Consider the following 18,007-nt stretch of genomic DNA (forward strand, 5'->3'; position numbering starts at 1 on the left):
GCACCCTGTGAGGGGCGAGGGGCTGCGCCACGTGGCATAGATCTAATGAAGGGCCGCAGTGCTTTTGGGCACGCATGCAGATTTGAGCCATTGGAGTAGCTTAGGGGGACTCAAGGCGAGGCACGTCCCCTAAGGTCCTATGTCATGTCACAAGCACACAGAGGGTGCTCCTTTCATCAGGAAGCAGTGTGAGTAGATGGTACGGGGCATGACTGGTTACCAGCGTCCCATCAGACTCCGCCTTTGTTGGGCGTGCGGCTCGGGAAGCTGAAAGGGCTCAAATCAGCTCCTGAGCCCTTATCTGTTGTGTCGTTGATGGTCGATTGGAGGGCTGACGCTGCTTGCGGCCTTGCACCCTAGGCTATAAATGGCCTCGAGTCCCAGTGTTCTCCCTTAGAGCACCACCAGTAACTTCTTCCTCTAGATCTACCTTTACCAAGCCATGGCCGTAGCGTTGAAGTGCGACACCACCCTCCGAGTGAGCCTCTCCTCCATTGGGTCAATCACTCCAATGAGAGTGGAAGGATTCCAGCAAAAGGGAGATGGCGGCACGGCGTGAAGGGGGATGCAGTGTTGTAGCGCAGCGCGGGGGGAGGCGAGTTTCATGATGTCATCGATGGCTTGGGGGAACTGTTGTCCTTCCCACTTACGCTGCCCTGCGCTACTGCTCCTCCATGACTTGCTCCACCTTGTGTCCCTTCCCTGCCAGCGTTGCCATCCAGGGGCAAAGCCCCCTCCTTCGTCGTAGATGGCATGGGCCATCCTCGCCCGTCCTTCCCCTGAAAGAAGAATTCCAGCGACGTAGATCGCTCGGGGAATTCTTCCGCCCGTCAGGGGGAAGGGTCGGGCGAGCGAGCAGATGCTAGACCGCCTCATCAACAATGGCGGTGGCCCAAGTCGGGCCCTATGAAAAGGTCCTAAATGACTAGAGGGGGGTGAATAGCCTAATTAAAATTTCTACAAAAACACTAGAGGAAAGTGTTAGTACTTGAACACCATTTGTGGCCATCATCATCACTATGTGTGCCATCTTTGCTCAACCTTGGATATGAACATAACATATCTCATACACAACACTAGAAGACAGGTTAGTCCACTTGGTTGTCTCAATTATCCAAAACCAAACATAGGGCTTTCACAAAGACATGTTTCTATTAAGTTATCATCATAGACACGTCTCGTTTTCTGCCAATCCATTGGCCATGGGTGATTGAATCCGGGAGATGTGTAATAACTAGACGTGCCTATGATACTATCACAGGCACGTCTCAATGTCGTGACACTGATAATGGTGTCTTGTTTTTGCAGTTATGACATAGTGCTACAATGCATGTAGGCCATGCCTGAGAGACGACAGATCTAGCCGCTATAACATCGGCCGCCGCAACTTCCAAGCTAGGCCACCGCCTTCATGACCCTCGCCATCGGTCGTGGCCATAATTCAAAATTTCGGCCCGATATTCACGAATTTTGGCGAAATTCGTTTCTATCGGCGTGGTCCGGTAAAGGCCCAAACCGGTGAAAACATTTTGGCATGTTTTGATTTTTTTCAAAAATGCTATACAACACACGTGTGTTTTAGCACAAAAACATACATGGATTTTAGTCCACTAGATCGTTGCCTCGGTTTATCCACGTCCGTCAGATCTGCGTCCGTCAGGCACCAGCAGCACCAGCAGCGCACCAGCAGAGGCAGCAGTGCACCAGCAGCACCAACAGCGCAGCACCGGCACCGGCCAGGGGACCACGACGCGACGACCCATGAAGAACTGGCAATGGAACCAACCCCTCTGTTCTTCCATAGAAAAAAATTGTTTTATGCGATATGTGATTTGTGATATGTGGATCTGTGATCTTGTGATTGTCTGGAGGTAGAAGGCTAGAGGCAGAAGAAGGATAAAGGTTGTTGGATCTTAATCTTATGGTGCAAAAAAATTCATACGTTGAAATTGTATAAAACACATGGTCGTGCAGTAGACATATATATATATATATATATATATATATATATATATATATATATATATATATATATATATATATATATATATATATATATATATATATATATATATATATATATTGCCCAACACAGTCGGACTGGGCCAGTAATTTCTTGCCAACTATATAATACCTGAGCTGAAACCCTAGCTGTTCCCAAATTCATTTCTCTCTCCTTGACTCTCAGCCGCCGCCGCCGCCTGGCACCTGCCTGTACCCCAGCCCTGGCCCCCGGACGACATCGCCATCAGGTTCTTGTACCAGGACGGCCAGATCGAGGCGTGGCTTCTCTTGTCAACGCACTGAATCGGACTACTTACTGCGTGCAGGTACATGGATGACATGAGGGAAGACTCCCTGTCGATGCTCGCGGGAAAGGAGCTGATGTTGACGGCGCAGCAGGAGGAGGAGCCACCAAGGAAGCTGCTGTAGGCAAGAGGAATGCTTCGATAGGTGATCTGTACAATTGTTTTTCGGTCTTGCAATTTCATATGCACAAAGCCTACATTTTTCTATCAAGGATGTCTCGTTCTGTGTAGATTAGTACTTGAATGCTACTGAACCTTGTACAGATCACTTTGGTTGTGCATGCTCTCCACAATTTATATACCTGTCCAATTTTGTCATGCAAGCAACAAGTCTGAATCAGGCAATTTTGACATGCACAAGCACAAGAGATTTAGAACTAGGTATTTAACTACAGGATATTTACCTGATACATGAGAATTTAGTTGATGTTTTTATGTTTTAGATAAATTGTTCTCTTGGTCAGCCTTTTAGTTTGAAGCAAAGCATTAATCTGCATAGTTTTGTCTGTACAGCATTAATACTTGTGTCAAACTTGAGTATCGAGCAGCAACAACCAAGTTAAAGATGAGTGTTGTGTATCGGCTGGAAAGAAGTGACTAATGCAAACAATTGTCGACAACATATGTCCATGTGGTAGTCATACATGAAAATGGGTTTGCACTTGTACTATTTTGTGCTTGCTTCTCTCATTTATTGAATCCACTAGTTACTCACCATGTCCTTCGCCCTTCGCCACTGCTCTGCCTGCCCTTCGCCACCGCCAACGCGGCCCTCCACACGCTGCTGCTCACTCTCGAGTCTCCTTCGTCCAAGGTCGTCGACCTGCGTCACCAAGCTCCTTTACCACCGTCTCCTTCTCAGTGACCTCGGATGCTGGCACTGACGACGATGCCTCTTCCCTCGCCTCAAGGCTCCTATTTGGGATTGGACGGGGCTATAAAGTTAAGAATTTATCATATCATGTTTGTTCCATTGTTTGATCTTCGAGTCGTTGTAACTTTGTCGTATTTGATTTCAATCCAATTTGGAGTTTGATTTTTATTTATGTTGGAGGTTTGTGCGGTCAGGCAAGGAGTTTATGGTGGAGTTTCCAACGTGGGGATGGAACCAGCAACTAACATGGGATTGGGAGTGCAGATGCTCGACTCAGAGAGAGTATAGAAACAAGAATCCGAGTAGAGGTCAGAGTTGGACCAAAATTTAGGGTGGCGACAAATTTTACCTCTTTATTATTAGGTATAGGTACAGGTTACAGGTACACAGAAGAAAGATCCATAGAATATTGGACAAGAGTGGACGCACCCAAATGTCCCCATGATGCGAGTGGATACATGCGTGTTCGTGTCATGGGATAGCTTTGCCAGCCCGAAATCTGCAACCTACACACAACATATCAACGGGTCATACGTGAGAGCTCAGACAGCAGCAGCTAACATGCATTCTAATAACATGATTCTCAGTCTAAAATACGTCTTCATCTCGTATTTCGAGAAATCAAACGTAATTTTGACTAAATCTACCCTACTAATTCACCACTTTTTTCTTTGCTAAATCCACACCAAAAAATATCCCCTGCTGAGATGCCCCCTAACCATCCACCCACAAAATTGTACCCAGAAAAACAACATCTTTAAAACGGACTGTCCAGATTGCTTGTAATTTCTTCAATCTCCTTACTCACCCACATCCAACGGTCTAGATTGAGTGTGTCAACCTCCTCGTCCACCAGCACGCAGCGAACCATCCATGCGACTTCGTCCCTACGCTCGCGCTCTGGGTTCGATTCCCACCTCCACCTTGTTTTCCCCTTTTTTCCGAAAAAAACCGAAAGCTCAACGCGAGACGGGTCAGGAGACGGCGGCAGCGTCTCCACGCGCAGGAGCGCCCGTGCCTAGGGTTTGGGCGAAGGGCACGGCGGCTGCACATCCTGGCGGCCAGTGCGGCAACCAGATTGCCGCCAAGTTCTTGGAGGTGATCTGCGGGGCTGCGCCACCGACCCCAACCTCTTCCTCCTCGCCGGTTCCCCGTCTCACACTCCGCCTCGGCCTACCGGGCTCCGAGTCCTCCGACCGCAGCTGGGACTGCTTCGAGGACGTCGCGGCCGCGCTCTCCCTCAGCCCGCTGCCGGCTGCCGCATCCGCTGGCGTCTCCGCCAAGCACGCCTTCCCAGACCCCGCCCAGCGCCCTGGCGCTGTCAAGGCTAGCGACGACAAGCAAGCTTCCCCCCGCCGCGCCGCCGGCCGCCAAGTAAGACCCCGCTTCGATTCATCGCAGGCGTTACTGTTTTGGCCTGGAACTGGACGGCCGGCGGGCTGATCGATGTTGTTCTGTGGATCTGTGCAGAGCGCAGTTGGTGGGATGGCCCCCCATGTGGAGCTACCGGAAGAACACCCTCGCCGCGAGCGCCTCCAAGAGCAAGGTGCCGGCGTAGGAGGCCGCGTCCAGAGGCAGGCCCATGTATGTGAAGGTGAGCATGGATGGCGCGCCCTACCTCAGGAAGGTGGACATCAAGATGTACTCCAGCTACAAGGACCTCTCCATGGCGCTTGAGAAGATGTTCAGCTGCTTCATCACTAGTGAGTGGTGTTCGGTTCTATGCTTCTGTTTGATGCATTCCCCTCGTGTAATTACACAAGTACTGCTTCAGTCAAACTAGCACTTAGGCAAACAATTGCAAAACCTGGTCTAATTATACTCCCAGTCCCTCCTCTTCTGCGAACCAGTCGTTCCCATTGCCTGTAGCTTCTCTTTCAAGACATATGATTGCATAGTCCCCATGCTTCTTGTTCACTTCCTGTGAATTGATGTTCTAATCGTTTTTTTCTATCAGAGTTAGAAGGAGATGTTTTTGAGGTAGAACTGATGCCATCCAATACTGAACTCTGTATAAACAGCTGAATTATCTGATGTTAGCACATTGCTGTAACAAGTGCAGAAACCCATGCTGTTGAATTTATTTCAGTGAAAGAGATAGAACCAATCCTTTGTTATGCAATTTTTTTGTGTCAAGTCCAATGTACCAAGAAATCACACACTTGTCTCTTCCATTCCTTTCATTTTGTTTTATCGAATAAGTAGGAGGGCTGTGTATTATTGCACTAAAATAGAAGTTTAACAAATACAGCACACACAACATCCCCACAATTAGCTTTTGTTCATTTCTTCCAAATTGTCAAAGCAAGATTTTTTTTGTTGTTGTAAAGATTTACAAGTTAGTTGTCATAGGAAATATTTTTTGAACTAAGACAAACAACCTTGTTTTCAGGATATAAGAACAGAGCTTCAGTCAGCACAAAAATTTAGTGTTGCTCGGAAACAAGAAAATAGGGGAAGAAACCGCTACACTGATGTGTTGCCATGTAAGCCCATTAATTTGTACAGGGTTGCAGGTGTAGATAGGAAGATCCCATATCGAATCATTAATTTTGTTTAACTTGATTTCTTTTTCGTAGTTGATCGAACCAGAGTAGTACGGTTAGAGTCTTCAACAGGCAATGATTACATCAATGCCAGCCATATAGAGGTAAAATTGGTATGTTTCCTTGTACTTTGTTTTTTATGCATATTTCCTTTTTGGTCCGGTAACTCCAATCATTGTCTGACTTGTGCCATATAAACTTTGCAGATTGCTGGCAGAAATCTAACAAAATTCATTTCTACTCAAGGACCGCTAGCCAATATGATTGAGGATTTTTGGCAGAATGGTATATGATAATCACTGTCCTGTGATTGTTATGGTCACCAAATTTGATGGTCTTAAGGTGCTAAGATACAACATAATCTTGTTTTTGTACTTGAAATTTATTAGCTATTTCCTCTTAATTGATAATATAATTTTAAATAGTATCCACATTCAAATAATTGCAGTATGATGAGTATCTACCATTGAGTAAGGGGCAGGATATTTTTGGAAAGTTTACCATTAAGACTACAAAGGTCAGGAAAGATGGTCAGTTAGTGTTGCGTGGCGTGGAGATTCGACGGGATGAGGTGAATATATATAAAGTTGTTTACATGCTTTCTGTTCTAGGTAAAGTGTAAGATAGGCAGGTCCACCATGGAGTCTACTATTCTGTGTTTTACATCATAGTGTATACATTTCAAGATGAAGAATTATTTCTTGTGCCAAAAACATAGAAAGACAGACTTGAGTTCAGCTTTTGGAGGAGCTTGTAGCTGTGCATAAGCATTTCCCTTCCGGAGGAAAGACTATGGTTATAATCTGGTTCAATTAGATGTGTAGTTTATATTAGTTCTGGATTACTGTCTGGTCAACCTAGGGTGCTCATGCATACTTATGTGGTAGTGAAGGTTTTGGTTTAATATTTTTGGGCCTTTACTGTCCGTTTTAAAGATGTTGTTTTTCTGGGTATAATTTTGTGGGTGGATGGATAGGGGGCATCTCAGCAGGGGATATTTTTTGGTGTGGATTTAGCAAAGAAAAAAGTGGTGAATTAGTAGGGTAGATAGGCAAATCAGCCAGATAGTGGCATTGCAACGTGTCCTTGTAACAGTGTAATTAGTTAGTGAGATCAGTTGCCAATTCTTGCTGAGATAGTATTGCTGAGTGAGATGCCAAATCTTCTTATTGAGATCCTGCAGGTTCTTTGGCCAGTAATTTTCAGTTTTTCACCTCATTTTCTTCCATGAGTTCTTTTGTTTCCTCACATAGTCTCTTCTTTTGTTTATCTTTCCCTATAGGTTTATCATCTTCTCGTTCTCCTTTGCGTTATAGTATGGAATTCTTGCAATTTTTTGCTGAAGGATTATATCATTGAATTTTCTCCCGTCTGTGTTTCTTTATGTTTTAGTCAGATAGTCAGATGAAGTGCGATCTCTTCTCCACATTGAGTATCCTGAGTGGACTGACCATGGGGTACCAAATGGCAGTGCTGATGTAAGAAGGATTCTAAAAAGATTGTATTACATTCCAATGGAACGGCCAATAGTTGCACATTGCAGGTTTGTTTCAAATCATGAAATCAATATTATGCTTTTTGGAGGTTTTTTTAAATGCCATGCTTTCTGGTGGGACCTTTCCTATATGGCTATAACTTATTCACTATCTCAGTAAAATTGCTTTCTCTTGCAGCGCAGGCATTGGAAGAACAGGTGCTTATATCACCATCCATAATACAATATAGAGAGGATTTTACTTGGAGAACAGGGGGCTGTTGATCTTGTCGAAACTGTCAAAAAATTTAGATCACACCGACCTGGAATGGTCCAAACAGAGGTATGGTTGATCTTTCTTTATTACATGCTCAAAGATATTGTGTAAAAGTTGAACTATGGAAAAAAAACATTGGTTGTGTTCATGTGCGTCTCCCAGATAAATCCGTTGCGTTAGCACGGACATTATACTATGCTCAAAGATGTTGTGTAAAAGTTGAACTATGGAAAAAAACATTGGTTGTTTTCATATGCGTCTCCAAGATAAATCCGTTGCGTTAGCATGGGCATTATACTAGTATATACTAGAAAGTCACTAATATTTAGGATACCATATAAGCATTATTTGATTAATTGTATCATATATTTTCATAGTAACAAGTCTATTTGGTGATATAAATGTTTATTGTACTATTTTTATAAATCTAGTCAAAGATGAAATTGGTTGACTGATCAAAAGATTAGATATAATAAAGACTTATTTTGGGATAGGGAGTATATGAATCCTCGTCAGTCATGCCTGTGCTTCGAACGAATAATCAAGCAGGATGTTGGCGGACTTTATATCCCGGTGGACGATCCTTGGGGGACCTAGAAAAATGAGCAGTGCATAAATGAAATGAATAGTGGATTATTAGTTGCCGCAAAGTGTCAACTGTTAACTACTAGCTCGTTGCAAGAAAACATACAGTCTTCATGCAGGTACGCCAATCCCTTTGCCGCGCCGATGGCAATCTTGAGCCTCGTCAGCCAGTCCATCACCGACATGCCGCGACCTACATCAAACAAAGATGCCGAATCGAAACCTTGGATTTGCATTATTAGACTGTCTCCAATAGATGACCCATATGCTTACCCAAACCCAAAATAAAATAGGTAGCAGGAGATCCAAAATCAGCCTCCAACAGAGTATCTGTACGAGAGATCCATTTTGGGTTGCCTGCGAGGCATAACCCAAATATGAGCCTAAAAACCCATTTACAGAAAGGATTCTTTTTTATCCTGTTATTGAAGAGGATGTCGAATGGGTATTGAACCCTTTGACGGTAGCGCTACCGAAACGTTGAATGGGTCTTATATTTTGGGTATTGTTGTTGGAGATAGTGTTAGAACATGTACATAAAATAGAAGTAGAGCTAAGTCGAGATTTCATCATCACGTTGTCGAGGCATACACGCTCTGACCGAGCGTGAGTTCCTCCTTCTCCTGTCTTACCTCGATGTCGAGGTAGTAGGAGAGGGTGCCGAGATCGCTCATTCGAAAACGAGCTGCCATCTCGCGCTTGAAGCTGTTGATGTCCTCTGTGCGCGCGCCGGTGACGATCAAGTCATCCACATACACACCGACGACGAGTTCCTCCTTCCCCCGTCGTCGCGTGTAGAGCGCGTGCTCGGATGCATACCGTTGGAACCCAAGCTCGCCCAGCGTGGCGTCAAGCTTGGCGTTCCATGCTCGTGGGGCCTGCAGTAGCCCATAGAGCGCCTTGCACAGTCGGAGCACCCTATGCTCCTCTCCCTTGACAGCGAAACCTGGAGGTTGCCTAACGAAGACTGTTTGTGCTAGTTCGCCGTTGAGGAATGCCGATTTAACGTACAAGTGATGGACGCACCAGTCCTTTGCTGTTGCCAAGGCTAGTAGCAAACGGACAGACTTCATGCGCGCTACTGGCGTAAAGACTTCCTCGAAGTCGATGCCCTCGCGCTGAACAAAGCCTTGGGCGACGAGGCGCGCCTTATGCTTGACAATGGTGTCGAGCTCGTCCCGCTTGACCTTGTACACCCACTTCAGGCTGATCGGACGACATCCTGGAGGTGGATCGACGAGCTGTCATGTCTTGTTTTCCTCGATTGCCTTCATCTCCTCCAGCATCGTCCATTGCCAGTTTCCGTCGCGCTCGTCCAGCGTGAACGTGGGTCCTGTGCAGCAGCTCTTGATCATTGAGCAGCCGACCAGCTAGGCCTGAGGGCCCTGTGCCGTCGACGATGTCGTCTAGCTTGCGGAACCGCACCTCCTCACCTTCGTGGAAGGCATCCACGAACTCAGTGATGTCACTTGGAGGTGAGGCGAACTCAAGCAGTGTTGATGGAGTTCTCTATTCCACCGGAGTGCTCGGCACAGCACCTAGAGTGCTCGGCACTTTGGTTGCAGTACTTGGCACTACTTCTGGACAGCTCATCACTACTCTTGCAGTGCTCGGCACCACTGTAGGAGTGCTCAGCCTCAGTCTAGGAGTGGTTGGCACCACTGCAAGACCTCTTGGCTCTGCTACAGGAGTGCTCGGCACCTGTCCTGGAGTGGTCGCCACCACTGCAGAACCTTCCGGCACCACTCCTGGTGTGCTCGGCATCCCTCCAGGAGTGCTCGGCACTCCTCTCGGAGTACTCGGCATCCCTCCCAAAATGCTCGGCACTGCCCCAAGAGTGCTCGGCTCTGTGGCTGGAGTGCTTGGCACCCCTTCCGGAGTGCTCGGCACCTCTTCCCCAGCATCTCCATCACCATGGATGACTAGGTGTTCGACGACGAAGTTGCTGGTGAAGTCACCAGCTTCGCCCGTGCTCTGATTGTTCTAGTCCCAAGTCACCTTCTCATTGAACACGATGTCGCGCGAGACAAGCACCTTGTCTCCGCGTGGGTCATAGAGCCGGTATGCCATGGTACCCTCCATGTAGGCTAGGAACACCATCGGTGTGCTCCTGTCCTCCAGCTTGGTGAGGATCGGCTTTGTCTTCCTGACGTGGCCGATGCAGCCAAATGTCCGGAGGAAGGATACGCTCGGCTTGTGCCCATACCAAGCTTCGAACGATGTTTTGCCCATCAGGGCCTTGGTCGAAGCGCGGTTGAGGATGAACACCGCTGTGGTCACCGCCTCATCCCAGAACCTTGCCGGCATGCCTTTGGTCTTCATCTGGGATTGAGCCATGCCAACCACCGTCTAGTTCCGCCTCTCCACCATGCCATTCTGTTGTGGCGAGTATGGCGTGGTGTGGTGTCGCACCACACCCTGATCCACGTAGTACGCAGCGAGCTCCACCGAAGTGAATTCGCCGTCGTGATCAGTCCTCAGCACGTGGAGCTTCTTGTCGCTCTCGGCCTCTACGCGCATCTTAAACTTCTTGATTGCCGCCACCGCTTCGTCCTTGCTCGTTAGGAGTTTCAGCCACATGTAGCGACTGCAATCATCCATGAGTAGGAGAAAGTACCATTGACCACCGTTTGTGGCTGGTGTGATCGGCCCGCAGAGGTCGTCGTGGACGAGCTCGAGAGCGTCCTTCGCGCGATACTTGGCTGCCTTTTGGAATGGTAGCCTCCTCTACTTCTTGGCTAGGCAGCTGTCACACAGCTCGCCTCCGTGCTTGATGTGGGTAGCCCTCGGACCATCTTCTCTAGCCGACCAAGTGTGTCGAAGCTGAGATGTCCGAACCGAGCATGCCACGTCCACGGTTCCTCGGTGCGCCTTGTCGCCAGACACACCGGCTGCTCTACCTTTAGGTCAAGCAGGTACAGCCGGTTTAGGGACCTCTTCACCTTGGCAAGAAGTCGCTGTTCCTGGTCCCTAATCCTAAGGACTCCATCCTTGATTAGTACCTTGCTACCGCGCTCATCTAGCTGACCAATGTTGATGATGCTGGAACACAGTTGCGAGATGTAATATACATCCGTTAGCGCGCGGTGCTCCCTGTTCTAGCACCTGAAGATAATGGTGTTGTCCCCTTCGATTGCCACCTGTGAGCCGTCACCAAACTTCACTGTACCAATAACATCGTCGTCGAGCTCGGAGAAGGCTACCTTGGAGCCCGTCATGTGGTTGCTGGCACCAGAGTCCAGATACCACCGCTGCTCCTGGTCGGCGTCCACACGTCCGAGGTGGACTTGGGCACATGGTTCGTCGAGGTTGACAGCCTTCAGGGCCTTCCCAGGTCCTTCCACCATTGTCACCTCTTTCATCTCCTCGGCCTCGATGTCGTGCAGTGCATAGAACATCACCATCAGGATAGTGGCCTCATCATCATCCTTAGCTTGCGCCAGACGAGCCTTAGCCTTCTCTTGCTTGCGATTTGGGCACTCCCGTGCCTAATGGCCCGTCTTCCCGCAGCGCCGACAGGCGTTGGGGTCGACCTGCTTCTTCTTCGAAGAAGCCTTGCCGCAGCGCTTGCCATCGCCACCGCGGCTGGAGGAGGCTACCTTCCTAGAGTTCCTCCAAGCAGCCCACTCCTCTTCTATCAGCAGCAGTTTGCCGCTGTCCTTCGTTGCTGTCGCCTGCTCTAGGCGCTCGTCCACCACCTATAGATGGCCTGTCACATCCTCAATGGTGAGGGTGGATAAGTCCAGCATCGTCTCTATAGAGAGAGCGATCTGGATATACTTTGCCGACACGGAGTGGAGGTACTTGGAGACCGCCTCCTCTTTGTTGATGGTGACGCCGTGGCTCTTCAGCTTGCTGATGAGCGTCTGTAAGCAGAGGAAGAAGTCCTCCATCGTTTCACCATCCTTGAACTTGAGGTTGGCGTACTCCTGCTTCAGAAGTTGGGCTGTCACCTTCTTTGCGCGGTCAGAACCGACGCGCATCGCCGCAATAGTCTCCCACGCCTCCTTAGCCGAGCTCTTCGCCCCAACGGCTCCCTGTACTCGGCCAGTACAGCAGCAAGGATAGCCTCCAACGCTGACATGTCATCTCTCCCATTGTCGGTGCCCTTGTCAATAGCATTCTAGAGCTGTCGGGCTCTGAGCTTGACTTTCATGGTCACCGACCACTCTCCATAGTTGGTGCGAGTCAGTGTCGGCCAACTGGTGTCGCTGACCTCCCGCACCGTGCGAACAACGACCTTCGGTCATGGTTGGGCAGCCACAATAGTGCCACTGCTGTTGCCCATCTCCAAACCATTCGTCATCGCCAGCGGTTAGTCCAGCGACAGCGTTTGTATGGCTCTGATACCACTTGTTGGCCCACAGGATCACCGGCTCAGGTGAGTCGACCACTCACCAGTCTTGTCGAGCACCCGCTAGTGTTGCCGTGTGTGGGGGTATTAACCCCTATACCCTTACGGCTAAGCTTGGGCCGGCCCGGATCGATGGGTCCGGTCCACCCGAAAGACGACGTGCGGCCCAGCCAACCTGATCGGAGTCCCGCATAAGGAGTCAAGGCGGATTTGGCGATCAAGCAGGATCCTGGTCGGTTAGAATAGGAATCCTTATCTGGCCACATATGGCAATTGTAACTGACTAGGATTGGTTTCCAGATCTGTAACCCTGCCCCCCGGACTATATAAGGCGGGCAGGGGATCCCTCTAAAAAGCATCTCTCATTGACATACAGCAATACAAATCAGACGCAGGATGTAGGTGTTACGCCTTCTTGGCAGCCGAACCTGGATAAAACCTCGTGTCTGTCTTGCGTCACCGTCTTGTTTGTGGCTTGCGCATCTATCTGCCGATAATCTACTACCTTGGGCATACCCCTAGGTAGACTGTCGACCATATTTTGTCGACACCATGCACCCACTAGCTATGCTGACCACGAACAAGCATTGTCCGACCACACACACTATGTCTAGAGGTCGAAGAAGAGGGAGAACAGAGCATACACACACAGTACAAGCACCAGCGTTGGCTGGAGCCCTGTATAGGAGATGGCAAATCCAAACTTTATCCATCTAGTCCTAGTAAAGATGGCAATGGGGACCCACGACCCGATACCCGACGGGTATTTACTCCATTAGGGTCTAAATATGGATTAAACACACTACCCATGGGTACGTAAATGGACCAAACCCTTCACCCATCGGGTATGTGGGTATGGGTATGTTCCAGCAGTCCCCGTATCCGTTTACCCATGGGTGAAAAATACCCGGCCATCTGAAAGAGATCAATGCTCCATGGTTAGACTACAGATTCTGAAAAGTAATGCAGGTAGCGAGAAACAAATATGCTTGCTAGTAACCTTGGTCATATTTGGTGCAAAAACCATAGCAATGTTGCGAGCATTCATCTTGTTGTAGCTTTCATTTTCCACCACATCTGTCATGAGATTGATGGCCCATTCAAGCAATGCTGCTTCAACAAGAGGTAGGGTACTTGCAAGATGGCTACACTCTTCTTCAGTGTTGCAGTGCATCACTTGTTCTGGAGTCAACGAGTCCAATACTCCACTTGAAAGTTCCCAAAACCATATCTATAATCAGTAACTTCTACATTAATCCTGACTAATGTAGAGGAGAAACTAAATGGAAAGGAATCTTAATTTGCAGAAGATATTATTATATGCTATTATTTATCTAATTTTATGTGCTCTGGTTAGTGATGGTTGCTGTTGAATTGTTGATTTTCATGTGCGTGAATAAATTGTTGGTGGGTACGAGTGACCCGATGGGTATGATTTATCCGGTCGGGTATGGGTTTGGAGAAAATTCCCCACCCATGACGGGTATGGGTATTCTGGCGGTACCAAATTTTTATGGCGGGGATGGGTCTGGGGTGGCCATACCCGATGGGGATTTACCCATTACCATCCTTAAGTCCTAGTACAGCTGCCCTGCTACAACAGTGACTAGATAACACAGCAGGACTGACTTCTACGCTTGTCCCTACATGTGGCTACAATACGGCAGGTGAGCCGTTCAGCGTCTGCCTCTACAGCGGCTACAGTACCACAACAGGGAGTCTTTTCGACGCCGCCTTCCCTTGCTGTGTGTTCACACAAGGAAATAGTAGATTATCTAACATAGTTACCGTTGTGATAAACTAGTCCCCCCGGACTATATAAGGCGGGCAGGGGATCCCTCTAAAAAACATCTCTCATTGACATACAACAATACAAATCAAATGCAGGACGTAGGTGTTACGCCTTCTTGGCGGCCGAACCTGGATAAAACCTCGTGTCTGTCTTGCGTCACCATCTTGTTTGTGGCTTGCGCATCTGTCTACCGACAATCTACTACCTTGGGCATACCCCTAGGTAGACTGCCGACCATATTTCATCGACAGTGGCACGCTAGGTAGGGGGTGTGCGTACTGCTCTCCAAGCAAACAAGATGGTCATCGTCTCCGCCTCCATGGCTACGCCGAACGGCCTCAAGTTCACCGTCGGCTAGATCACCTAGACCACCGGCTCCGACGACTTCATCGCCATGACCACGGAGGAGGCGTGGATTCAGTCTGCGCCGACCACTGCTTCACCTGCATCGGCTACGGCTCCGACCACGATGGGTACGGCTCCGACCATGATGGATCTGGCTCCGACCACGGTACATCTGGCTCTGACCATGCCTACATCATCTTCAGCCACGCCGACAACTCGTTGTCCGCTTCCCCGCTACAAAGGGAAGCAGATCGACAACACCAACCTGCTCGACTCCATCGATCGGGTCAACACCAAACTCATTGAAACCCTAGCTCTGGTAAGTACGATTCAAAGTCAACCTAACGAGCAAGTAACCGCTCCCCACAACAGATCTACCCGACCAGCTCGGACCAGTCGTCCTGCACGACTTGGTACAGATCTCGTGGTCATATCTACTCCTGAAGGGCGCTCCGCTCATCGCCGGCCAGCCTCCGTGACGGGTCTCCGGCTCTCCGAGTACGAAGCCTCGACGGAGAACCACCAGGTCCAGCCCTACGGCCTGCGAAACGCTGCCTCCAGCTACGCGTATAACCTACAATGCCGCTTGGATCTGTGTTTTATGCATCGACCTTGGCCGAAGCCGCGCGACTTCGTCAACATGATCCGGACTGAAGATTATCAAGAAGGATCCGTCCACACAGTCCAAGAGGGCGACTCCAGCTCCTCGTCTGGCATCGCATCTAAAGCATCTGTACACACCGAGCTTCAGCATCATGAAGACGACGATGCCAAGTATGATCTAGATCTACCAGACCATGCCCCAAGGTTTTCACAATTCCCGTCTTTCCCGCCAAGATGAGGGGATTTGATCCATGTTGTCAGCAATGACGAACCGCCAGCGGTTGGCGAAATAGAACAAGAAAGAACCACACACGAAGCACACAATATTGACCTATTTAATCGCCGACAAATCGAAGCCGAAGCAGACTAGGAGGCGCGACGCATAAGGGTCCAGCCGCGCGACCTCAACGATGCTTTCGACAGGGTGGGGGACAAACAGGTCTTCAGGACTCCAAGTGCCAACGTAGCCATCGCCATGGCGACAATGCAACGGCTACCCAACACCCTGGAAACCCAAGCAGTTCGCGATGAAATACAAGCCTATCTGACGGCTGCCATGGCCCAGACCGTAGAAATTGTAAATCAAGTCCGGGCTCCATCCGTCTCAGTCGAGTCAAGCCACAGCCGCCAGCTCCCAAGTCGCTCACAGCCACTCAACCCACATGGCTCGCGCAACAACGACCCATCAGACAACCGTCAAGGCCGAAACGGTGGCCACGATGGTGGTCAGGATGACAACCGCCGTCGGGAGGACAACCGTCGCGACGTCCGGGACGATAATCACCGAGACAACCGCGACAATCGCCACGATAACCGCGGTCGCAGGGCTAATCTAGATGGCAATCGAGATCGCCGTGATGGCAATAACGATCTCCACCATTACCTCAATGGACGCGATATGCGCGCTCGCATCAACCAGAGAGCCGATGATCGAGCATCCTACGAAAGCTATCACCGTATGGAGTATGACACTGCCCACGGTTTGCCGGGTTTGAAGCAGTTTACTCCACACCTTCGCCAAGTCATATGGCCCAAGAATTTCAAGCTCGAGAAACTTCAGAAGTACGATGGCAAAGAAAACCCCGAATTATGGGTCATGCTCTACGAAACCGCGTGTAGATCAGCCATGGCTGACGAGCACGTCATGTCTAACTACTTCCCAGTCGTTGTTGGCCATGCAGGTCACCATTGGCTGGTCAGCTTGCCGGCGAACTACTTTGATTCTTGGCAGGAGCTTAAGCAAGCCTTCATCGACAATTTCATCGCTACTTGTGAACAATCGGGCAACAAGTATGATCTGCAACGGATCCGAGATCGGAAAGATGAGCCACTGCACGAGTACGTCCAGCGTTTCTCAGAGATGTGCATCAAGGTCCCATCAATCTCTGACAATGAGGCAATCGAGGCTTTCATCACTGGCCTCCGCTTCCACGACGCCCTAAGAGACAAGCTCCTCTGGAAGAGACCTGAATTGGTCACAGCGCTCCTATCCACCGCCAAGAAATATGCGGACGCCGACGACGCCAAGAAGATAATTATTGAAGAAGCAGCAAGGGTTCCACGCTCCGACCACCCCCCACACCGCGACGACTACCGCGGCAACCGTGGTCGAAACGATAGTTTTGACCGCCGCAACCAGCGCAACGACTCCCACGACCACCGTGACCAACGTAATCAACGGCGTAACCACCGTGACAATTATAGGAGCAAGCGTGCTCGGGAAGACGACGGCGAGGTCAATACCGTTAAAAAGGGTGGCGGACGTCGTAATTACGAAGACGACTACGCCAAAGCATTGAAGGGGCCCTGCCAGCTCCATCCTAAGTCAAACCATACCATGGAGAATTGTCGCGTTCTCAAGTCTATCTATACGCGTCAACAGGCTCCGGATACATCCGACAAGCCTAACGATGCAGGGGAACAGCGCAACGAGGATAACGACGACGACGATGCAGACCCTCGTCACAAATACGTCAAGCCAACCGATCACGTGCACACTATCATCGGAGGCAAAGTGTCCATCGAGACCAAGCGGGAACGCAAGCTGCTCGCCCGTGCTTGCTTGAACGTGGCCAACGCCGATAACCTCCTCGCCGATCCGCGGCTCCCTCCGTGGTCCCACCGCGAAATCTCTTTCAGCAGGAAGGACCAATGGGCCGCAATACCGGAGCCAGGACATTTTCCCCTGGTCCTCGATCCTTGTATCAACAAGGTCCAGTTCGATAGAGTACTGATCGACGGCGGCAGCTCCATCGATATACTGTTCAAGAACAGTCTGCCCGCCCTGAAGATAGCTCAGGCGGATCTTAAGCCATACGAGGCACAGTTCTGTGGTGTTCTCCCCGGACAGAGCTCTACACCTCTCGGGCAAATCACGCTACCTGTGCAGTTTGGGACCCCGGACCACTTCCGCACTGACTACGTCAACTTTGTGGTCGCTGACTTCGACGGCACCTACCATGCTATTCTTGGTCGACCGTCGCTCACCAAGTTCATGGCCATACCTCATTACAGGTATCTGGTGCTCAAGATGCCTACCGAGAAAGGAGTCAACCCTCCGAGGTAATGTGTACGCCGCTTACACCTGCGAAGACGACAGTTTCAAAATAGCAGAGGCCCACAACCTCTCTATTCGCATGGCCGAGACCATGCTCGATGATAAGAAGACCTCAGCCAACCACCTGGAGATCCCAGAGCTTGAGGCTCCACGCAAGAACATCAAGTGAAAGGAGCACAAGGTGATCCAGCTGGTCGACGGCGACCCCAGCAAAACGGCCCTTATCGGGGCCAACCTAGATCCCAAATAGGAAGACGCGCTCGTCGGGTTCTTGAGGAGCAACGTGGATGT

The 18,007-nt window shown here is 49.6% G+C and overlaps 1 pseudogene; it reads left to right on the top strand.

The window, feature by feature from the left end:
• Positions 1-4,056: 4,056 nt before the first annotated feature.
• LOC136526092 (uncharacterized) lies at positions 4,057-7,660 on the top strand (annotated as a pseudogene).
• Positions 7,661-18,007: the final 10,347 nt, after the last annotated feature.

Source organism: Miscanthus floridulus, chromosome 19 (assembly GCF_019320115.1).
Source record: "Miscanthus floridulus cultivar M001 chromosome 19, ASM1932011v1, whole genome shotgun sequence".
Lineage (NCBI taxonomy): Eukaryota > Viridiplantae > Streptophyta > Magnoliopsida > Poales > Poaceae > Miscanthus > Miscanthus floridulus.